Below are 25724 nucleotides of genomic sequence, written 5' to 3' on the forward strand. Positions count from 1 at the left end.
CACACGTTCCATGTCCTTAATCCAACCGTGGAGTTGCTGATCACTTGCGTGGTTACCCTGAGACACACAGAAAATAGTTCAAATTACTTTCGTAACATCCACAAGCAGCAGCCTGTCTTAATATACAGTTACATGTAGCACTATTACATGACACTGAAATTACTGCCAGCGCATGAGAATAGTACATTCAGTTTTGTACAGGCATAAAAACATTAACGCACAGCAGATGCCTAGTGGGGTTTTATTAAATAAATACATTTCTCAAACTGTGACATCAGATAAGAGAGGTGCAGATATTTCTTGGTAGTTGACATTACAGACGTCTGAATTTATGAATGTATACTCCCCTGCGGATGTATCCAACTGAAATGTTCTGGAGTTGCCAGCAGCGTCGACTTCCTACGTGTAAAGCCACATGGCGTGACTGGAACTCTGACGAAAATCTATTCAAACTTTTTAACGATTTTCGGAACTAGAATGGCCAGACTGTTGACAAATCCGTCAAAATCCTACTCGTTACCAACGCTGTGAGAAACTTGAACACATGTTATGACCTTCTACAAACGCAATGATAGACATCAGCCGCTCCATATCTAAAACATTATCTGAGTTAATTGTGCACACACGAAATGTCAGTTTGACTCAAAATTTTGTAGCGTTTGTCTGTTGCCTGGTTGATCGCTTTTGCCGAAAATTTGCGTTTGTTGGTCATCTAACACGATGTCGTCTGTATCTGAACACGGTTCGAATATTGCAGATTTGGAGGAATGTATTGACTGTCCGAGTGTTAAGATCATTTTTTCTGGTACGAAGTTCACATTTATGTCACATACTAAGGTCTATGCTCCTTTGACGTTGTTCACATTGTAGGCTTCTAAGTCACTGCAATAAAGATAAGGCCATTTAAATGACATATTATCATACTTGAAAAATCACTCACAAAAATCCATAAGGTGCTCCCTGTTGATTTAGAATCATGACATTTTGAAAGAAACCAGATTTCACAGTGCAAATAAAGGAAAAAATCTTAAAATCCATAATTGGTAACTATATAACTCTAGAAAATACTTTTCGTATTATTTTTTTATCAGTCTATTTATCTGTCCATCTGTTGGGAATCTTTTTCTCTGGATCAGTTCTGGGTATCATGTTCAAATTATGCCACATACAAAGGTATATGGACCCTTGGAGGCGTAAAAACTGTAAGCTTAGAACTCACTCCAGTCAACAGATACGGACGGCCGTTTATGTCTCGTGTTTTGATAATCGAAAACTCACTCATCGAAACCTATAGGGTGCTCTCCATTGACTTGGAATCATGAGATTTGGCAACAACTAAGTTTTCCGGTACAAGTAAAGCAAAAAATCTGAAACTTGTTAACTTTTAATTATATCACATAAAAATGTCGTTTTCGATTTGGACATACTTTGTATTCATGACCTCTTGAAAGTATAACATACGAACATTACTGCATCCAAACATAAAATGTATGTTGTATTCATGATTTAGTACGTAAACGGAAATGTGTTATTAAATCTACTCTCCCTACATACATAAACTAAAGTCCTCTGCTTGCTTGTTCTTGTTTGTTTGGGCTGGGCTGAGGAAATACCGTAGAATTTCTGAATCGATCTTGGTATTTCTGGGACCAGTATCTTGCCAGTAAAGCTACAAAGTGTCGATAACAGGAAAAAATTATTGGGAATCTCGATTCCCAGAATGGGTAGTTTGTACAGAACCCTTAGTGCGTGAGTTCCGCTGGCACTTTCCCATTCTGTTTTCGTTTTTTCTATCTACTCTAGCATCACCCAGTATGTTGTTCTGGAAGGTGAGTGCTCACCACAGACATGGGTGCCGTCGGGAGAGTCTGAGAGAAGTGGGACAGAACTGCTCTTGTTCTCTGTACGTGGGGTGCCCAATCCTTTTGGGTCACACTGAAACAGGTGACAGTGGTTCCACAATAGATTATATTGAGATAGGGATCCAATACTCGAAAGAGCATATTTATTGTGTTAAGGACATACACAGCATACACCACCTAACAACAATGTAGTCATAGCAATTCTTCAAAGCAACGACTGTCAGTCTGAATGAATGCATGTATTGCAATGAGGCCTGCAGTTCTTCACACCCTTGCAAAGATCTCGGGTGTCCGTTGTGCACTGGAACAGTAGCAGCTGATAAACAGTGTAGACACCTGACCACCAAACGGACCTACTGTACACAACTAGGCTCGTAGCACTCAAGCATCGCAGTGGCGCATTAACCTGTGCCGCAAGCACACCACTGACCCTGCTGTCAGCTGTCCATTGCATCAGATAGCTTATGTCGTGTTCATGGTGAGATGTGTTGCTGTGTACAGTGCACAATGAGTAATCAAAGACGAAATGTGCAAGCACTGGGACAAACGGATTTCGAGCCCTATGTCTGCTTGTGTCAATCCAGTATCGTTCACAGCGCTGTACTGTCCAACTTCATACAGTTTGTATTGTTTGTGGATGAGGCCGCATTCATCCGTAATGTTGTTTTCAAAAGCCAAACAGGCAGATCTAGAATGAGGACAACATCCACGCCACCCATATCGGAGGCCAACAGCAAAGATTCTCAGTCAAGGTATTTTAGGACATTATCCAAGATCATTTCACTTTGATGTTAATGTTTGCAAGCACCTGAAGAATACTCACACTCATTGTAGGACTGGAATGGGGGGTCATCTCTGATGGCCATTGCGATCGCTGCATCTTACAACCCTCGACTTCATTCTCTGAGGTTATGCCAAGATGTAGGTGTACGAAACCCCTGTAGATACAGCTGAAGACCTGCTTGCCAGGGTACAAGCTGCCTGTCTCCTGGTACAACATTGTTGCTCACGGGCGAGGCCTCCACGACGAGTGCGGCCGCTTCATGTTTAAATATGATTAAAGATGTAGCTGTTGTCACACGCATCGACTCAGTCTGTGTTTCGACAAGTTTCTACACAGTTGTCACTTCCGCCCAGCTGCTCAGAACAATAAAGTGTGACATGTCTTGGATGACAGTAGCGTGATTCCACTATCGCAGTAGCCGCCACGATACAGCAATGACCTGTGAGGATATGCTGACATCACTCCGAAACTGTGATCACAGAGAGAGCGTCATGCAGTCAAAGGTCGTGAGGTGGAGGTATGAATGTGGGATATTTTCAAGAACACTGCCATCCTGAATTTGGAATCATTCAACTGTATGTCAGTCAGACACCTTAGGCAAGTGTACGGTGGTGGAGACAATAACGGATTTACTTTTGTTGCAGATATGTGCAAATATTATTTTCTTATTAAAATTTTTGTACTTATTTAGATACTCCCGAGCTCATTTTTTACAGTTCTTTTGTCAGCTATGGTTATTTACCAGGCGACATCTACACTCTTTTTGGAGAACTGTCGAGATGATTTCCCAAGTCTCTACAATGTGTCACTCAAAACGTAACCGATCAGCAGCTACTTGCAGCCAGCATATTCCGTTTCGCGCATTTCTGTCGCAGCACAATCCCACTCGTTTAATATGTGGAAGTTCTTTTCTTACGAGAAATAAACCCGTTTCTGCTGCCTTGCGTCCACGCTTGGTAAGTAATGAGAGTAGTAGCAAGTTGTGAGGGGCATGTTCAAATGTGTACCAACACGCTAGGAACTGTCGCAATGGGCTATGTGTAAGTAATATTAGTGGTGAGAGAAGAAGCTTGATGAATTGCGACTTGAATTGATGATCAGCGCACGCTGCGTGGCTGAAGGGGTTTGTAAACAGCCCTGCGGAGGGCCACCCGAGTCTTACTCTCTCTCAGACTGCCAGCCAGCCCTGATATCGGAGTCAAGCGCTCGTGCGGTATCCGTGACGACGATGGTGACTGCAGTCATGGCCACGCACGTTGGATAACAATGATGACGCCGTACTGTTGTCACTGTTTACCGACGACGGCGTGATGTCATTCATCATGGTCACCTTGGCTGAGGATGAAAGCAAGTATACATATTTTCTACAGTGTTTTTGTTTATACACTACTGGCTATTAAAATTGCTACACCACGAAGATGACGTGCTACAGACGCGAAATGTAACCGATAGGAAGAAGATGCTGTGATATGCAAATGATTAGCTTTTCAGAGCATTCACACAATGTTGGCGCCTGTGGCGACACCTACAACGTGCTGACATGAGGAAAGTCTCCAACCGATTTCTCATACACAAACAGCAGTTGACCGGCGTTGCCTGGTGAAACGTTGTTATGATGCCTCGTGTAAGGAGGAGAAATGCATACCATAACGTTTCCGACTTTGATAAAGGTCCGATTGTAGCCTATCGCGATTGCAGTTTATCGTATCGCGACATTGCTGCTCGCGTTGGTCGAGATCCAATGACTGTTAGCAGAATATGGAATCGGTGGGTTCAGGAAGGTAATACGGAACGCCGTGCTGTATCCCAACGGCCTCGTATCACTAGCAGTCGAGATGACAGGCATCTTTTCCGCATGGCTGTAATGGATCGTGCAGCCATGTCCAGATGGGGACGTTTGCAAGACAACAATCATCTGCACGAACAGTTAGATGACGTTTGCAGCAGCATGGACTATCAGCTCTGAGACCGTGGCTGCGGTTACCCTTGACGCTGCATCACAGACAGGAGCGCCTGCTATGGTGTAGTCAACGACTAACCTGGGTGCACGACTGACAAAACGTCATTTTTCGGATGAATCCAGGTTCTGTTTACAGCATCATGATGATCACATCCATGTTTGGCGACATCCCGGTGAACGCACATTGTAAGCGTATATTCGTCATCGCCATACTGGCGTATCACCCAGTGTGATGTATGGGGTGCCATTGGTTACACGTCTCGGTCACCTCTTGTTCGCAATGACGGCACTTTGAACAGTGGATGTTACATTGCAGATGACTTACGACCCGTGGCTCTACCTTCATTCGATCCCTGCGAAATCCTACATTTCAACAGGACAATTCCTGACCGCATGTTGCAGGTCCTGTACGGGCCTTTCTGGATACAGAACCAATTGATAACGTCTGGTCAATGGTGGCCGAGCAACTGGCTCGTCACAATACGCAAGTCACTACTCTTGATGAACTGTGGTATCGTGTGGAGGCTGGATGGGCAGCTGTACCTGTACATGCCATCAAAGCTCCGTTTGACTCAATGCCCAGACGTATCAAGGCCGTTATTGCGGCCAGAGGTGGTTGTTCTGGGTACTGATTTCTCAGGATCTACGCACCGAAATTCCATGAAAATGTAATCACTGTCAGTTGGAGAATGATAAATTTGCCCAATGAATACCCGTTTATCATTTGCATTTCTTCTTGGTGTAGCAATTTTAATGGCCAGTAGTGTAAGTGATTCTTATGGGTTCTACTTCTTCTTTTCTAGCTGTGAGCGGGCGTTACTCGCTGTGGGATCTGAACCCAGCAGCTGATAATGATGATGACGATGATGATGATCTCTGGGGAACGACTTCGATTGTTCAGAGGCAGATATCGCTTATTCTACAGTATTAAATGTTTTGTTTGTTATTTTTGAGATGGTCTAGTTTGTATATGTTCTCAATGCGAATATCGTTGTTTAGACACGAGCGCCAGCTACTAGTTCTTTTGCACCTGTGTTTTCGTTTGGGTTTGTCCAAATTCTTTCAGACACATTCCCCTGCCGACGTCATACACCTCCTCTAGTACCCATGCTGGATATGCCCTTAATGACAAACATGCCCACTGATGATGAGCTGCTGGAAGTGTATTCCAGTAATGAACACAACAACAGTTTTATGTGTAAGTACTCAGAATTTATTATTATTATTATTATACGAATACGGATTTTTATTTCTCCTTCCTTAGATACTTATCAACTGCGTCTCTTTCTCCTTCCTGTGTGCAGAGTTATTAGAAGTTCGACGTGTTGTTGAGTGGAAGAGCATTGTCCAAGTTAGGGGGAGAGCTGTCGTGACATCATGGGGTGAGTCGATACCAGAGTGGTCATACTGAGTCACTTTTCTGAGGTGCAGGAAAGGGAGTCCTGTAAGACACTCAGCTGTATGCTCTACCTTGATTTATGTTCATAAGATTTTGATCAACTTATTGTGGGGTCCAGTTGCATCTCTCTTCAAAAGTATATACTGCTAACAAAAAGCATGTCCTAATGCCCAGAATCATGATGAGAGGAATTTAAATTGATTTCCATGGTTGTTTCTCGCTAGCGATAGAAATTACCCTAAAAATACAGGGCATACAGATACACAACAAACACCAGATGTCCACTGACGTCCTAATTTCTCGTTTATGGCCGAATGTAGGAAAGCCATAAGAAGAAGACAAACATTAACACGCTGTGTGGTACATCGACAAAGAAGTCGAGGGTAAATTAGGTGGTCCCTTCTTCTTGTCCATATTAGCCGAGAAACATCCAAAAAGTATAGACCGGCTGCTAATCTCTGAAGACGATAAGCAACACAACGTTTGGATAAAATGCATGTCCCACCTACGTTCCTTTGAAATGAAAACAAGAAAGGTGCAAGATATTTTTGCTGTAGATGTCTCAAGTCGTTTACCAGGAGCATGTATCTTGAAAGACACCTGATTGGCTGCTAGAGCCAGGAAACAATATGTGTGGAAATGCTTATCAAGGATAAACGGTTCTCGAAGTTTAAGAATGCCTCTCACCAACACTTCTGTCCCTTCGTTGTTTACGTCGATTTAGAGCGCCTCCTAGCTCCTGCGGTACAGTGTGAACGTGGTGCCTCTGCCTCCCATATCACTGCCACAAAATGATGCATACGATATGTGGCTACCCATCAAGTTCTGTACACGTATAACTCTAAAATTAAAATCTTATGTCAAGGGAATAGTGCGAGATGGTTTCTCACTGAGCTTGAAAGTCTTGTACGGGATGTTTATAATATTTATAGTGAAAACGTCCTCATGACCAACGTGAAGGAGAATGATGCACTGTACAAGCAGGCAGCTGATCGTTATATCTGGGGACTGTCTGGACAGAGGTGAGGAAGCTCCCTGTAGAGACTGTTGCCACTAACGGGGAAGTCCCAGAGTGCAGCTGACAACCCATGAAACTTTAAGTACTAACTGCCACAGCACACAGCCATCTTTTCCACAATTTAAGTGAGCATGATGCCCACTTTCTAGTTCAGCACTTTGACGAGTCTGGGTTGTAGGATAATAAGATCAGTGTCATTGCTGACACCGTTGACAAATACATGCCGCTTCAAAGAGGATCACACCAAGAATAATGCTCTACTTCCTGGATTCACAAGGCTTCATGCTCACGTCTCTTTAGAAATTTGCTGAACCAACGCCTCCTGAAGATATTCTTGGCAAAGGGAGCCACTTATCTCGATGATGTAGAATTTCAAGAGTTTTAACTTGTGACGCAGAAGGGGTCTTTCCATACGAATATCTGGATTCTCTAGTAAACTAAGAGGCATTTCCATAATGAATGGAAAGAACGGGCACTTGGTGAATGAACAGCAGGACTTCGGCATCTCTGATTTATCAGAACATGTAAAATGATGAACACCAATGTACATCTGACCGCCAACATCTTCGCGTTCTGTAGCATATGGCTGAGATTGGATTCCATGTTTAGAAAGACACAAGCCAGCAGCGAATTCTTGACCAACGTTGAGATGCATGTCTTCCTGGAACACGCAATTCACGATTGACTTTGCCAATGTGTGCGCAGGTATGCCAAGGCAAATAACTTGCAAATAATCGAGGGGGAGTACAGGTTGTCTGACGATTTCAGTTTCATCCTTTACCTGGATGTAAACTGTCTCTAAAGGCAAACCAGGCAACAAAGTCTCCCTTTTCAAGGGCTCCCATGGATGTCCAAAGGGGAAATCACCAGACTGGGGAAAGAGATCAAATATGTGGCTGCTGATGCTGTTGAGGGATATGTCCTAGAGGTAGAGCTGGACTATCCCACAAGTCTGCATGACAGACACGGTGATTTGCACAGCCTGAAAGACTTTCACGTTCAGGGACTTCAACAGGTGCCTCCTCTAGGGCATTGGCGCTGCACCACAAATGCTTATCAGGAGACCTTTCGACCGAGGTTATATACTGAGGTATATACTGAAATTCCAGCTGGAAGCAGGGGTGTCCTATCACGATCACAAGTGGTTCATCGAAGGGGCATAGGTGTGGAAATCTGCTGCACCTACACTATTTACTGATGTGTCTGGGTGGGTTTATTTGTTAGTAGAAAGGTGTTCCACGTGACTAGGTTTGTGTGGAATAGTTTGATGAACTGTTTGTCACAGTTCTGACTGCATGTTTGAGGTTATGAATGTTTCATTGCACATTGCGTGCGTCCATGTGTGTGTGTGCGTGTGTGTGTGTGTGTGTGTGTGTGTGTGTGTGTGTGTGAGAGAGAGAGAGAGAGAGAGAGAGAGAGTATATATTTCGTGTGGAACATGTAGAATATGCATCCATGTAAAGAAAGTATTTGATATGTTTATGGTGCGTGCGTGTGTGTGTGTGTGTGTGTGTGTGTGTGTGTGTGTGTGTGTGTGTGTGTGTGTATTGTTTTTGAGCTGCCATTGCTGTTGCTGTTCTAAGTATGTACACACTGAAAACTTCTCTCTCTCTCTCTCTCTCTCTCTCTGACTTACTAATAAGTGTTTAATAGACATTGGAAATTAAAACCTTATTACAAAACAATGTGTATATTGTAATGAATCAATTACGAAATAACAAAACTGTTACGTATATCACAAATACGAGAAAAAATGGAAATTAAAAGGCTTTCAGTTATTTTCACAACACAGTTGGTCTTCTTTTTCATATTTTTTGAATGAAATACCTCCTTTATCAGTTTTATATTGATGGCAGGTGCCAGAGAACAAAGAAACCCTCTTCCAATACAATATTTTTTAAATTTACATACACACATACATGGCCGACCGGTTCTAGAGGGTATCGCGATTTATCGCCTCAAAGTCGTATTTGCGTAAGTAGAGCTTTGCGGATGTGCGCCAGGAATACTGCACACTTTTACGTGTGTGTGTGTGTGTGTGTGTGCGTGTGTGGGACGTGCGTCACGTCCTCGCTGTGACAGCGTGCGGTTAGCGGTCAGCGGGCAGCTAACATCCCGTTTGCGGTCTGAGCCGCTTCGCGCTTCCGACAGCCCGGCTGTGGGCGTCACAGCAACACACGGCGAGGGAGGCCAGCCAGCGACACGGGCCGAGTCCACACAGTAGGGGGCCCGGGGTACGGACCGACCCAAAATCACTGTAATTGTGACATGTGGCTGCAGTCGACTCTTACCCGTACTTCGATAAGCAGTATAGAAAACGAAAAATAAAATTCAGAATTTCCATCGTGTTGCAGGAGCAGTGAATTGGAAGGTGGTGCACACTTTTGAATCGTCACCTTCCAATACGTTGAATCCGTCGTCCTTGCCATGGCGTCACTGCACTCTCTGCCATCTAGACCTAATCTATGCCGGCCGATGTGGACGAGCGGTTCTAAGCGCTTCAGTCTGGAACCGCGCGACTGCTACGGTCGCAGGGTCGAATCCTGCCTCTGGCATGGATGTGTGTGATGTCCTTAGGTTAGTTAGGTTTAAGTAGTTCTAAGTTCTAGGGGACTGATGACGTGATAAGTTAAGTCCCATAGTGCTCAAAGCCATTTGAACTATTCTAAACATACATACAAACATATCTGTACACAGCATTATGTGAGAGCCCAGTTACCAGAGGCACAGGGTCAAAATCGCGAGCTGCGTTGTTACCTGGGGCACAGCACGCTTTGCCGTACTACTCTGCAGGGCTGTAGTGAAGAATCACGAGAGGAATTATCTCGAATACGAATACCTCAAGACTGCTGCAGCTGTCTGGAGACTTAAGTTTCATTCAGAAAGCAAAGTGTGTCTTTAAATCGAAACTATCTGTACAACATTGGTTCACGGAATAACCTTTCGCAATTACACTTTTACTAAGCAGGTCCAGTGTATGATCAACGAAGAGTACCTGCGCCGCAAATGTAATAAGGAAGTCGTCCTTTAAACATTCTCGCAAGCTGTGAGGTACTAACTCTACAAAATATTGGATACGTATCAGGTAAATTGCCTTTGCTGCAGTGAAATGCATGGATGATGGTAACGAAAACAAGATGCAATGACAGGACATAATACGATGTCGGCAGAAACCATTCTTAAATACGGAACCCGCTACTATCAATCTTTGAAATTACCATCCAGCAAACATGCGTAATATTTATAGGAAAAAGATTTAATCTACTCAGAACCTTTTCAATTCACTAAAACAGGTATTGCCTATTTCTCTTCTCAAAGGATCCAAAATGAGGCTCACACGATACTGTAGGGACTGGCACGTTGCTACATACCCCACAATAAGTTACACAAAGACACAGATCATACTGCATCATTTTGCTTTCCATGTATACTACTGTCAGAATCCAAACAGTCATAATGCACAGTGGCCATTCTATATGTTAAGGTTGGGTTGTTTGGGGAAGGAGACCAGACAGCGAGGTCATCGATCTCATCGGATTAGGGAAGGATGGGGAAAGAAGTCGGCCGTGTCCTAAATCAGAATGGCCGGACACGGGATTGAACCGTCGTCCTCCCGAATGCGAGTCCAGTGTATGTGTTAAGACCACATAGCTGTTATTCTCGGTAGTGGGAAAATCACTGGTGATAGTGTTCATAAATCATAGACAGAGAATTCAGACTCGATAATGATTCGAGTTAGGCCACGAGACACGTGCAAAAGGCTAACGACTAAGATGAATGCTCTCAGAAAGCAGCATCCGGTTTCACGTTAGTCTGGCACAGATTTTCATTGGCCTTGACCCATTCACCAGATATTCCGCTTGTGACTGTAGTAGCACAGTGCCTTTAACAAAGCCACTCGCAGACGCAACACGCGCTAACTGGTGGACCTCAACTGCAGGTCCTCTGTGGCTGCGGCGGCTGGGGCATTGCCGTGTCACAGGGACAGTGCTGGCTTGCAGTGGTGAGCACAGGGGGCCACCAATGGCGTCGAGCCACAAGTGTCAGCTGCGCTATCGTCTTGTCATGGAGTCGTGGGAAATGGTCACGTGAATTTTAAGGTGGGAGGGGTTTGAGCAGTTGTAACGAACTGTATAAATTATGTGGTACGTATACGGGTTCATTACGAGATTTGAAGCTGACGAACCTCCATGTTGAGAGAAGTAATTTTATAGGCCTTCCATATGGAGTAGAGATTCTTAGGAAGAAAAGATGCTGATGGAGTCTTGAAATGCTACACTGAGACTCTAGACCACTCTCCACCAAGTATGAAGCTAACATGCTTCAGCTTGTAAAACAGGATTGGATGCAAAGTTATCTGAATGTGTTAAAGAAGTAGCTAGCAAATACGAGAAAAGAAAGATACAGACGATTTTCTACGATCTCTATTCCGAGCTTAGCCTCCCTGTATCATAGCCCCACAAGGCTCACAGAAGTAGAGGTTGGTTCAGAACTCTTCCAGATGGTTAGTATTAGAAATGGAGAGCCAAAGATAGCTACAGTGTGAAGAAGGTAAACTGGGAAACAGTCTCCAAGAACTGACCAGGTGGTGTGTGTCATTTTCTCACCCCCTGTACGTATAATACAGATTATAAGAGGAGGAAAAAACTCCACTTACCATACGTTCGAATGCGAGGGGAACCAACAGCTCCGAGGCGTGCGTCGCACCATGTGAGAGCAGCTGCGCCAAGTCCCGCCAGTAGCTGGAGAGTCGTTCCCAGAAAACAGCCGCCTGGGCCTGCAGTTCTGCACAAGACGGGAGACGACAGACTGGTGAACAATCCAGTGGATCAGACTTCTGTAGGAAGCACAGCTTTCACTTTCTGCCCCCACAATGTGTATGCAGGTAGCATTTACCTATTGAAACTAGATCAATATACAATGTCATTAATCGTATGAGTTACAGCATGGACACCTTGACTGGACTTTACAAAGCTCATATTCCAGCTACAAATTTAAAGGGCACATCAAGCAAAGAGAGAGGAGTACCACCACCTAAGGTAGATCCAGTAATAAAAATTAACCTAAGGGTAGAAGTATCAAAATACCTGAAGAAGTGGAAATATACAACTATTTCAAAAATCACCCACACGGCTTGCCCAACAATAAGACAGATTTAAGAAATAAGAGATCTTGAGATGAATTCCAGTCAGTTTTATGTGCTAATAATAGAAAGTAACATTAACGAGGATGTATAGTTTGGCTATTTGACTTTGACTTACTGACAAACATAGGACGTAACTATTTGCACAGGATCGTGTCTATGCTGGTTTTATAATATGAGTTGTCTTTACGACGTTTCCCGTGAGTTTTATGATATATATGGAAATGAGGAAGAATTATGTCCACTCATACACGTTTTTGTAATTAGGTTGTATTTATTTTAACATAAGTAATATATTTTAATAATTCAGCAAAAAAATTAATAAGGTGTTTTGCAAGCGTAGCTGAAAAAGCCATTCTCGGCCTAAACGTTCTAAGGACCATGGAAATGTATGACTACATTTGTACTGGTACAGTACCTTACATGTTAACAGTACATTTTACAATCACATTGTGATACACATAATGTTCTGTAATTCGTGACAAGTATCCCATCACATGTTTTTATCTCACTTTTTGTACTCATTTTTCTTTTTATTTGTCCAGTGGATCAATTCATGTACGAAAGTTGTTGTGAATGCGATTTATGCCTTTGTGATGTTAATATGGTACAAAGAATACATATATAAAATGATATATATATATACACGATTATTATTACCATGGTTTCATGACAGCCAAGCTACTGTAAACCTTTGACGATGGATACCATATGTACTATTACGCCCTATCATAATAAAGAAATGTCTTATCTTATTTATTTACATCAAATGATTGTATCGTAAACAGAATGGCAAATTCAGTTAACGAATGTAAACACGATTTTAAGATACTCTGATGTAAAACCTTTACTGTGGGATGTATAATCACTGCTAAGAACAAAGAAGAAACGACTTGTGAATATGTTCCCCACCAACCGCCTCAGTTGTCATATGAACAACATGAACAGTGATTTGAGGGGAATCATGTTAGTGAAGTTAACATCAGTAACAATAAATTTTTCTTATACCATAACTATGATCCTTACGCTCATCTAAAGTTGATGTACACTCTGAGTTCGGAGACTCAACATACAGAGACAACAGTGAGATATACACACGTCAGAAGATTCGTAAATTTTGACACCCCCAGTGGCCCAATGTAAGTGATGTGCTGTTTTTAGCATTTTTTGTAATATAACTGCCTCATGTATGGGAGGATAGTGGCGTTCTATACATGCCATCTGCCCTTCATTTTTCGGTTATTACTGTAGACCTGTATAAAGGGCATAGGATCGAACTGTGGCCGTGGAAACAAATAATGTTACAGTTAATGGCAGATACGACGTCTTTAAGAAAAATACTGCATTATTTTTATGCCTGTGCGAAATTTTTCGCATTTCATCCTTATGCGAGCTTATTTTCAGTACAGAAAAGACAGTCCCACAGGTGGAGAATGATGTGTGTACACGATGTTTATTGTGTTCCAAATGCTATTGGGATTACTCAGCGGCAAATCGCAAAAGAGAAAGTTCAAAATGGCTCTGAGCACTATGGGACTTAACATCTATGGTCATCAGTCCCCTAGAACTTAGAACTACTTAAACCTAACTAACCTAAGGCCATCACACAGCACCCAGCCATCACGAGGCAGAGAAAATCCCTGACCCCGCCGGGAATCGAACCCGGGAACCCGGGCGTGGGAAGCGAGAACGCTACCGCACGACCACGAGATGCGGGCAAAAGAGAAAGTCCAAGGAACGTGCATCTTTATGTCTCTGTAAAAAAACGAATCATCGGCATGAGGGACTTGAGAGCATCGTACCGACACATTACACTGGCATCTGGCTGTAGGGCAACGACTGCTGAATATATAGCCACGGGTTGGGGTGGAGACAACAGAGTGCTGAGAAGTTCACCAGCCATCACAGACAGACCGATGTAACCTGGGTTGAGATCTGTGGCTACCACTGGCACCACACCACAAGCAGCATAGTGTAGGGCGCTCTGTGGTGTTCAGCGGCGGGAGTCGCTTTTGCCTGTGGCTGTCAGGTCGACGCTGCTCTGTCCTCAGGTGGCCTCGTGAGACATCACGGGAAGCAGCGGCCGTCGAGATGCCTAGCTCTGCAGCCCACAGAAACAAACAGGGGTTAGGAAGACTCGCGATCAAGTCATGTGGAAGGCATATGGAACAGTTCTTAGGAATTTCGAAAATTCTTAAGAAATTTGGAAGCCAAATTATTATTCAAATTGGTTCTCGAGATAAACAATCAGTATCTCTTGAAAATATCATTCACATAGTTTTGTATGTTGCAAGGGCACATAAGTGCGAGGACATCTGCACAATTACCTAAAGTGCTCTCACACTCAAGTTGCTGACAAGAATATGTGTATAAGAGGAAAAAGATGATTGAGGAAGTGCTAGATTACGATCCATTTGGTTTTAGGAAAGGTAAAGGCATCAGAGAAGGACTTCTGGGTCGGCGATTGATGATTAAAGCGAGACTTAAGGACAAATCAAGAAACGTCCGTAGGATTTGTAGTTAGATAAAAATCCTACAATAATTTAAAATGATGCAGGATTTCCGAAACTCTCAGGAAAATGGGTGTAACCTCTAGCAAAAGAAGGGTTACGTGCAATATGTACATCGAACTAGAGGATAAAATAGGAAGACTAATAACAGCTCAAATTAGGAAAGGTGAAAGACATACATGTAATCGCCCCTACCATTCAATCTGTACATCGAAGAAGGAATGAGAGCTTCAGAAATGGAATTAAAATTCGCATTGAAAGGCTATCAATGACAGGAATAGCTGATGTCAGTGCTGTTCTCAGTGGATGAGAAAGGTAATTGTAGGAGGTGTTGAATAGAATGAACAATCTAATGGGTACACTCTATGAATTAACTCTAAACCGAAGAAAGACTAAATTAATGAAGTCTAGCAGAAATGGGATCAGTGTTCAACTTAAGGTCAGAACTGTAGACGAGGATCTAGACCAACTGAAAGAATTCTGCTACCTTGAGAATAAAGTAACTCGTAATGGACAAGTTAAAGAGAACATAAAAAGTAGAGAAGAACATTCAAAGAGGATGTTCCTGGCCGAACGAAGTCAACTAACATCAAATGTCAGTTTTGTAACATCGAAAACAAACAATTACTGATAAAATTATTTAATAGCATAGATAAAAGAATCTACTCACGAAGCAGCGGAAGAACACACATGAAAGACTGTTGTGATTGGCAAGCTTTCAGAACCAGTGGCTCCTCGTTCAGGCAGAAGGGTTGAAGGGGAAAGAAGAAGGGTGAAGGAAAAGGACTGAAGAAGTCTAGAAAAAGGGGTAGATTTTGGGAAAGTCACCCAGAACAGCGGGTCAGGGAGTCTTACCGAACAAGATGAGAAGGAAAGACTGATTGTTGGGGACTGCATCGGACGGGATTTGGAAACCTGAAAGCTTAAAGGTGGAACACAGCGTAACATGAAACACAGAGATTACTGCTAAAACAGTGATCACAAGTTAATAAGAGTGTGTCCTCTTATCACCACCTATAATAGCCCTGTAACTGGCAAAACATATTCTATCAAAGGGAGAGCCAGCTGCGAAACGACACAAGTCATATACCAGCTATTATAACACTGTTCAGCCTTATACATAGGCATGACTACCATCAGATTATCAGTTAGGATGAATGGGTATAGGGTGAGGGTATACACTGCCAACTCACAATATCCTGTGGCAGAGCGTGCTCTACAGCATGACATTCGTGACCTCGGTGCCTGTTTCACCATCTGGATCTTCCCCCAGACACCAGTTTCCCACAACTCCGTAGGTGGGAACTAGCTCTACAACATGTCCTTGGTTCTCGCCGCTCAGCTTTTTATCAGTGTAACTGCTCTTTGCTTCACTCCATTTCAGTTTCCTGCATCTTTCATTGTCTTTCCCATCTATTTTTCACCGCCCCATCCCACCTCTGTTATGTACAATGCACTTAGCTTCTTACTCTTTATAACTTATGATAAATGTCTTAGCAGTAATCTCTGTCGTACATAACCTCGTCTTCTGCCTTTAAGCTCTTAGGTTTTCAAATCTCGTCCGATGCAGTCCCCAACAATTAGTCTTCCCTTCTCATCTCGTACGGTAAGTCTCCCCTGACCTGCGGTTCTGGGTGACTTTCCCAAAATCTACCCCTTTTCGTAGACCTCTTCAGTCCTTTTCCATCACCCTTCTTCCTTCCCTTTCAACCCTCCCACCTAAAGAAGGAGCCACTGGCCAGAAAGCTTGTCAGTCACAACAGTCTTTTATGTGTGTGCTCTGCTGCCGCTTGGTGAGTAGTTTTTTTTTATCCATCCAATTAAATGTCGGATTTAGTTGGAATTCGAGTAACTCATAGTGTAAGTCTGGAGCACAGTATTCTATGAAAGTGAATCATGGACAGTGGGAAAACCGGAACAGAAGAGAACTGAAGCGTTTGATATGTGGTGCTAGAGAAGAATGTCGAAAATTAGATTGACTGATAAGAAAAGAAATGATGAGGTTCTCAGCAGAATCGGTGAAGAATGGAACATACCAAATACTTTGGTAGGACGATGGGACAGCATTTTGTTCTTGGTTATGCAACCTTATTGTTCCCTCTTGGTTCTTGTACGTATTACCCGTCTTTCTTTGCAACTTACTCTTATTTTGCTCAATATTTCGAACATTTTGCAGAATTTTACATTTCCGGATGCTTTGTCTAGTTCTACAGGGCCTGTGAATGTGTCCATTTTATTTTCCAAGTTTTGCTTCCCTCATCAGTTACAATGTCAGACGTGCCGCTCTCTTGTGCTATTAGCCTTCTGACAGTCAAAATGATCGTGATCTATCATATCCTCTATTATCTTTTCCATTCCGCTGTATATATTATTCCTGTCGACATGAGGTGTTAAGCTCATTGTGTGATAGGTCTCGCAAGTATCTGCTTATATCTTCAGCGTTGTATCTAATGGTATAGCGCCATTCTCGTATATTCTAGACGCCAACTTAAGTAGTTCTTGGTTGACACTTTCGCCAATGATTTCGGAAACTCCGAAGGTATGTTACCTATCGCTTCTGCCTTCAAAAGCTGTGTTAAGCTCTGACTCTTATGTGTGGTTGCCGAGCGAGGTGGCGCAGTGGTTAGACACTGGACTCGCATTCGGGAGGACGACGGTTCAATCCCGCGTCCGGCCATCCTGATTTAGGTTTTCCGTGATTTCCCTAAATCGCTCCAGGCAAACGCCGGGATGGTTCCTTTCAAAGGGCACGGCAGACTTCCTTCCCCATCCTTCCCTAATCCGATGAGACCGATGACCTCGCTGTCTGGTCTCCTTCCCCAAACAACTCAACTCAACTCTTATGTGGGATCTCCAGTGTCTTCCGTTGTGATTCTCATTTCTTCTTCTGTCAAGTCATCAGACGGGTCTTTCCCCTCGTAGATGCCTTCAGTTTACTCTCTCCACCTACCTGCACTCTCCTTTGCATTTGACAGTGGAATTCCTGATGCACTCCTAAAGATTACGTCAAATGTTCTTTTGAGTAATCTGTACAATGAATAAATCTTTCAGACGCCCATGTGTTATTCTTTCTCTTCACATTTTTCCAACAGCCATTTCGCTTTGGTTTCACATCTACCCCTACTTACTTCGTCCCCAAGTGACTTATACTGCTGTATTCCTGTGTTCCTCTGAACGTTTGTGCATCTTCTACATTTACCGATCAGTTGCAGTGTTTTTTCTGTTTGCCAAGGTTTCTTTTCCGTTAGCTCCTTATATCTATCTTTGTTTGATATATAGGACATAAAATCCCGTCTGAGGCCTGCGATAATTTTTATATTAATAATTGGCCACCAATGCTGTACAATCGCAATAAAGTCATGAGATGTTCAATTGAATCTTTTATTAGAACATGTTACGCGTTTCGGGATTACACCCATCTTCAGACATATGTTATAAACAAGTACAAAACATAAGTGAACAGCACACTCAACACATCTCAACGTTACATAAAATGAGATCTGGTCATATGAGTTACATACCTCAACCTTGAACTCCTTCCTTCCCTACCAGGCGTACAGTCTTGACAACGCAACGAAAGTGTCGGGGCGCTGCATTCACAAGTTATTCAATAATAATATATTCCGAATATAAATCTAACAGGGTGTAATTACGACGGGCTAACGGGTGCTAGGAAAAATTTATGCGAGAGTCTGGAGCTAAAATTCTTAACAGGACGCGGCAGTCAGGCCGCCAAAAATTAAATAGTAAGTTTGTGTCAATGGAATATGTTGGACCATGTTGCCAAAAAATAACTAGAGCATTTAGGGAGGCTGGCGTTCGCGTAGGCTTCCATACAAAAAAGAAGTTGGGGGAATATTACTACATAAGGACGAAGGGAAAACAGATAAGTTTAAGAAATCCGGTATATACGAATTTAAGTGTGGGGGATGTGCTGGGACATACATTAGCCAGACGGGTAGGGATTTTGCCACAAGGTTTAGAGAACATAACTATAGTAATAATAGTGGGCTGGGCTGCCATATGAGGGAGACTGGCCAAAAGCGGGCCCTGATACAAGATAGCCTAAGAATTCAGCATTTATAACCTGAAGGGAAGATTTTAGATAACTCTGAAGATCTAGAGATCTACACGCGTATACAGCACGCTGCACACCCAGTATTTAAGAAACAGGCTTCCGGTGGGAACAACTGGTTTTCTGGCTTGTTTGAACGGATACTATTTTGAACTTGGTATCTATTATCCCCTCATTAGAAGTATGATTGTGTATTTTATAGGAGCTGGTGGTGTTCTGTCCACGTACCGTTATGATAAGCTATGTTTTTTGCGTAGTGATTGGCTAGTTTAACGTCATACAGGGAAAGTTAGATGGGCATATAGATTGGCATTTACAGATTTGTTCACCACCTTGGCCTTTGGGTGTTCTTTGGTGACACCATGGTTTATTTTATTGATTTTAGACTAAAGTTTTAACACTTTTAATGTTTTGTGTTTTTTAAAAATCTATATCTCTCCGGTATCCGGATAGCATATGTAGGACTCGAGCAGTTGTCGTGCCACTAGTTTATATAAGGAATGTATGAGGTATAGCCCACGTATCTTTTGCGATTTTATGAAAATGCTCTTCCCCTCACCATTAAACTTTTTCCATGTGGTAGAGGGGTGTAAGTTGCTGTCTGAAGGCTTCTGTTTGGGGAATCATGGCCCATGAGTATCACTTGGCTGTAACTCGATAGGCGGATGGCTTCCGCCGATGTGGTTGCCGTTGGCTATAACAGATGCCGCCTAAGACGTTTGTGTACGCGAGCTGATCACAAGGTTTTAGTTTATGATGGATAATGTTGGTTATATTTAATTTGGTGGTATTCTTTTAGAGATTTGAGAGGTTGAAAGGTTTATTCACCAAGGAACTCCCCCCCCCCCTCTCCCTATTATTTATTTTATATTGACATATGGTTTGAGCTGTGTTTAGTGCCACTACTGGTTATAGGCATAGTATGGCAATGTAAAAAAAATTTGGATTTAAAAAAAAAATTAAGAAACTTTTAGTGTTAACGTGTACAGAAGTACCATTCCGACTGCTAGTCGTAATTACACCCTGTTAGATTTATATGATGAGTCTATTAATCTTAAATTACATGTAAACCATACAGCACCCCCTACCGAGGGCACTTCGCTGCTGGTTGACTTGTTTAGCGTCAGTATAGGCTCTGCTTCAAGACTGCTCGAGCCGCAGTCATATATTATTCGACACTTTCTTTGAATTGTCAAGGCTGTACGCCTGGTTGGGTAGGAAGGAGTTGAAGTTTGCGGTATGTAACTCACATGATCACATCTCATTTTATGTAACGTTGAGACGTGTTGAGTATGCTGTTCGCTTATGTTTTGTACTTGTTTGTAACATATGTCTGAAAATGGGTGTAATCCCGAAACGCGTAACATGCTCTAATAAAATATTCAATTGAACCTCTCATGACTTTATTGCGATTGTCCAGCATTGGTTGCCAGTTATTTGTTTGTCCAACTTCGGTGATGCCCTTTTCATAGATGTCCATTCCTGTTCAAATGAACTGCCTGTGTGGTATTCATCAACGTAGTATCTACAGCCCAAGAGGAATTCAGAGGCATTTCATGAATGCCCTCCACTTCAGTGTCCCACTCCTTCCCGCATTTATTCTTCCAGACAATTCTCTTAAACTCCTATCCACTCTTCATCGCAATTCAATTGAGATCTGAGCTTATATCTGGCCCTACACGTGCCAGACAAACTACGAGCAGGATTTACAAAACGATAGATTTCGACTTATAGACGTAGATAATCGGAAAATTCTTCCCATAAATACAGAAGTACGAGTATTAACAAGAGCCTCACCAGGACGTAACCTCAGATGGAACTTTCCTGTGCCTCGATCCTTTTCGAAGCATACCTCCTGTGGGGAAGCGAGAGTTTTCTATAGCTATCGACGGTTGCGAGTTAAAACAAAGAGCGACAGAGGGAGAGAGAAACGGACTCCCCTCTCTTCCACTCCGTTCCAAGGTCAAACGTCGTGTGCAGTCATGACTGTTTGTACTGAAGCAATAATGTTATGTAATAGCAATACGTAAAGTTTTGATATTTTTATCATGTAATTTGTTAAAAGAAAGGCGAACAAACATGTAAAAGTAATGCATCCACAGTTTGAAACAGTTTCACTGTTTTACATCTAAGTCAACTTAAAGAGGCAGAGCTACAATTTTTGTAGTATGTGTATTCTGATATAAAGCATAACATGTGGAGTTTATGAAACCCCACACATTAATTTCTGTCATGAGTGATAATACCTGCTACAGTTGCAAAATTGTACATCAGCAGTTGTTTTTATGACTGGGATGTGTATCAACAGTTGTGCATGTACCATCAAGAGAAACGCGTGTCCTTATGTGTCTCCATTGTTGTTGTTGTTGTTATTAGCAGAAGTAGTATAATTATCACTACCGTGTGCTGCTCGTGTACTTCGCATGTCGTAATGTTGACTTACTGAGATGTCAGGTTATATGTAAGAGAGTGCACAAATGCCTTAATTTTATCAGGTGGAATAAACGCATAAGGAAGTAAATAAATGTACACAATGTGCCAAATTCCACTACTTTTTATAACGCACTTTACACTATTTCTAAGGACACGGGCTCTGTCGTTTCTTGCGACTCTTAGTGTCTGTTCTGCTGGGGTTGGCATCGTGCAGTGGATCCCCGTACGCTCTGTAGCGTATGGCATTAAAGGTCTAAAAATTTCGTGAAAGTTACAGTACCCTCCTGCATTGTCACCTTTATCGCAACGACAATGAACGGGAGTCTTAAAACGTCACGTGTCAGAGATCTGTGCTGAAGTTTAGTGAGCGAGCAGTCTAGATCGCATCACATCGCATAGTGATTTTTTAATCCGGACCTGCGCTCCACCTTCATTCTGAGTGCCCTGGGGACGCTCCCAAGACAGCAGCCGTGTTCACAGACCGCGTGGACACGCTCCTGGCTGGACGACCACAGCCGTCCTGCCGCATCCCAACATGCCCGCTAAGCCATCCGGTCTCAGCCTCACAGGAAATTTCTGGCTCCAGCGTGTGGACAGCGGCGGTCTCAACGTCGCTGCGATCTGGCGGCTCTACGGGACCTGTTGAGTGACGTCAGCTGAACACGACACAACTGGAGAGACTCGTGGACTCTCCTTGTCGGCCAACTCAGGCCCTTGTCGAGGCTAGAGGCGGTGTGCTCTACTCCTGTGTCAGCATGATCTCTCCTTATCTGACATCGAATGAAATCTGTCCTCAACCTTCACGTTTATTACTTGTAACCTTCCACATAAACATAACTAACTCGACCTTGTTTTGTAAGGAGAAAAACGTACACTTGCGAGATCTCAATCCTACACAGCAAACACCCGCCCCCTCTTAAAATAAATGGCCATACTTATGATAATACTCATTTTAGACTTCTTGAATGCAGAGTTTTTAAAGTTCTGTAGGTGCAGGTTGCCTGCCACTGGCTCCGCTGCACTGCAGCTGCCTGATGCACGAGTGCAGAGTACTGTGCAGCGGGGTGACGTCCAGAGCCCTCGTACCCGCTTCATGTCGCAAGTGTGGGAAGACGTGTGTGGAGCCGGTCACGACTGGCCCATGTGTTTCGAAACTTTGTTCTTCAACTAGAACACATGTGATTTAACATGAAAAACGGGTAAGCAATATGAGCAGATAGGACTTCAATGCCAAGCGCATATATGGTCAACACTATTAAGCAATATCTTAGGACAAATTTTGCAGCAGTTTTATATAAAACACACGCGCACACACACACACACACACATACACACACACACACACACACACACACACACACACACACACACACACACAGATCTCTGTTACGGACAGAGGCAAGGTAAAATCTGACAATATTACCTCTTCAAAGCAAGCTTCCTAAGCAGTCAGTTCGTGATTTTACGTCTCCGTCGCATTGTGCCAATGAAGTTGTTCGACGAAAATGATCGTGGTGAAAGGGTATCGTCATCATTGTGACCACCATCCTCTCATAAAGAATAGTCTAACGTCAATCAACTATTCTTCTCTCCATGTAACGGGTCTTCTGTATGACTGCCGCAACTAAATCGCAAGGTACAAATAGTAGCACAAAGAAACGTCCATAGAGTTTCTTTTGCCTCGTGTAAGTCGAATAGCCACATATAACGACGCTTACCGGTCACAACTGTCGCGAGCTTTGACGTTTAAACGTGGCAATTTGACCGTCACTGTATACTGCTCCTGGAGGTGCCACACTATAGCTTGCCGGTTCACCGGCACTATAAACGCGAACCTCTTACTCATCGTACCGCACAGTAGTTCGAGCTCTGACAATGGGCGAACGCAGCGGAGCGTACCAGAAACAGGTGGTACACGAGCGATGAAAAGCTATGTGTTCAGAAGGTCTTAACTGCATACAGTCATAATCGTGGCCCATATCTCCGCGCGACATAGACAGCTGGGGCTCACACCTTGCAACTGTGCGTTTTGTATATGAGACCAGGTTGGTGATCTTCTCTTGTTAGATGAAATCGGTTGTGATTAGATAACTGTTTCTTTTCTTCAGTGTGATTATTATTTAGTTCTTATGCTTTTATTTCTGTGCACTTTAATTAGGACAGAATTTTCAAATGTGGTGCAACTCCATCACCATGTGTTGATTAACTTCGACGAGAGTTTTTATAGAATACCTAAATGAGCACATTGCGCTTTATTTAACAATAACGAACTTCCAAATAATATACTCACCACGTTTATTCCTCCATTCAAACTCAACTTGACGCCACCACTCACAATTCACCCTGCCGACCATGGCTTTTGTGATGCGTCGAACAGCATACGCTGACTGGGACAGGATATGATGCCTCAGATCATCCGTTTGCAGCGTTGTCATGTTCCATTCCATGTTGTTCAACCTTTCAAAATAAAATGGAGTCAGCTTATGTGACAGATGATATTCTGAAACTTGACTGTATTTTGTAGAATAGAATAGTGAAAACTAAACTCAACTTGCCCTTCTCCAGCTTTCACGTTTCCCATTGATAGAGGTCGCCAGCCCATTAGAGACGAATCGAGGTGTCAGGAATTATGGCTTACATTACGGCTGGTATGCGAGTCTGCTTACATATTCTGGTGAACTGATCGTTTCTGATGAAGTACAAGAATTCACATACAAACATGCAGCCAGAACTATGATTGGACAAGCACAGCAGACCGCCTTCAAAGGCATGGAGTGGGCGCTCCCCCACAACATGGCTCACCGTCTGCTCCATGGCGCCATAATCACGAGCAGCACTTCCACTATAATACCACGTTTTCAAGACGCTGCCATGTCTCTCCTGTGCCATTTGGTGACTGCTCGGTGGAAAGTGTCAACAGAAGAGGCGGCGGCAGAAGGTATTAGCGCGCTTCCTCTTTGGGTCTCACAAATGTGCCCTTATTGACAGATAGTATCGCAAAATAGGAAAAGTAGGTGACAGCATTGAGAATAAATTTAAGGAAATAATTTGTTGTACGGTTAGTAGTAATGGCGTCGAGTGGTCTACATACCTCGGTACACAGCGGGAGTCGATACAGTCGTCAGCGATCCGGCAGTCGAGCTCCTCGAGGAATTCCCGGTATTCAGAATACGGGACGCGGCGGAGCTGCGCCAGGGCGGCGGCGCACCCCCCTCCCTCCAACGCTCCACCTGCTGGCGGCGGCAGCAGTCCGGAGTGCAAGAGGCGGTCTTCCAGGCGCCGCGCACCTGAGACCGCGGGGGACGGCTGCTCCCGGCTGTAGCACGTTACGAAGTCCGGTGACCAAACTGCAAACCGTTCTTCAGTCACCTCGAGGTCTGGACTGACTCACGAGCTTCCATGGGCTACTCATATGCTCATCAGTACTAGCAGCTACTGAAAGTGAAACACTAAGAGAGTTGCAGCCAACGATAATCGACACGGCGTGAGGCGTGCTGCACACTTTTACAAGCAAAAGGCCAACAAGTCAGCTGACTGTCAGCACGGCGGCCACTGGTGCGGCTCCCCTTGACGAGGAAGCGGGAAGAGCTGCGCCGACAGTACAACACTGGACACTGTGCCGTCATTCCGTATGAGCCGAAGTTCTGACTGCCGCATCGGTGTGGACGATCCGTGCATCGAGGCCCTGAGCAGAGCGGAGAATGCCACGTTGCATTCTCGCCCATCTCACGGGGAGCCACTCGGTATACAATACGTAACTGGTTACACTGATAGCAGCTGTTGCATTTCTGAGTCCTTGAGGCAGCTCGCTTGCGATATTTTCGACATCCTTTCAACAAAATAATTTAATGTCGCATGTCAGCCATGCTGTTCTGCCCCAGCTTGACAGAGGTAGCACCGCTACCACAGGAACGTGCGATGTACCTGGCTAGGCGCAGACAGTAATATTTAAGTGAAAATCACACTTATCGTTAACTGGTTTGATTGGCGAGATTGGGAATAAAACATATGGACCCGTGCTCATAGATCTTTGCAGAACGCCAGAGCAGATACAGTCTCACGTTGGTGTCAGAGCTGGCAGTGCGGGGCTGGAGAGGAGACTCCAAGCTAGCCGAGAGGCAGCTGAGATGCAGGCGGCAGGGCGCTCCGGACTGGAGCGGCAGCCGGTGGGAGCCTTTCCTGGTGACTTCAGATCTCCAGTCCAGGCTGGGCCGTGAATGACGACCCCGGGCATTCTGTACTCTCATCTCCTGGAGCGCCGCACACTTAGCCTGTCTCATCATAGTCTACCTGCCAAGTACTGCGTCACAGTCAAGTAACTGCAGCCAGAAAAGCTGGAATTCCCAATGATGTAATCGGCATACCACTCTCCTCTCGCTTTAGTCTCCGGGATCCGCCTCTGAGCTGTATTTTCCTCTTAGCTGTAGCCGTGTTTACCCAGGGTATCTCGTTAGGTAAGCAGCAGAGGCGCTGCCGTTCATTTGTTCTGTACACTTCCGAGGCAGTAGTTGCACTTCTGTCCCTTTGTACTTGTGTGGGA

General features: G+C 43.8%; 1 long non-coding RNA gene across 1 annotated transcript in view; it reads right to left on the reverse strand.

Annotated features, from left to right (window-relative positions):
• LOC124554039 overlaps positions 1-25724 on the reverse strand; it is a 34335-nt gene continuing 8611 nt past the window's right edge. The window contains exons 2-5 of the long non-coding RNA XR_006968214.1: positions 24276-24531; positions 23475-24161; positions 11681-11808; positions 1-57 (exon numbers count right to left, since the gene is read on the reverse strand). This is a non-coding gene — a long non-coding RNA (uncharacterized LOC124554039). The remainder of the gene's footprint in view (positions 58-11680; positions 11809-23474; positions 24162-24275; positions 24532-25724) is intronic.

The sequence above is a fragment of the Schistocerca americana genome, chromosome 11 (genome assembly GCF_021461395.2).
Source record: "Schistocerca americana isolate TAMUIC-IGC-003095 chromosome 11, iqSchAmer2.1, whole genome shotgun sequence".
Lineage (NCBI taxonomy): Eukaryota > Metazoa > Arthropoda > Insecta > Orthoptera > Acrididae > Schistocerca > Schistocerca americana.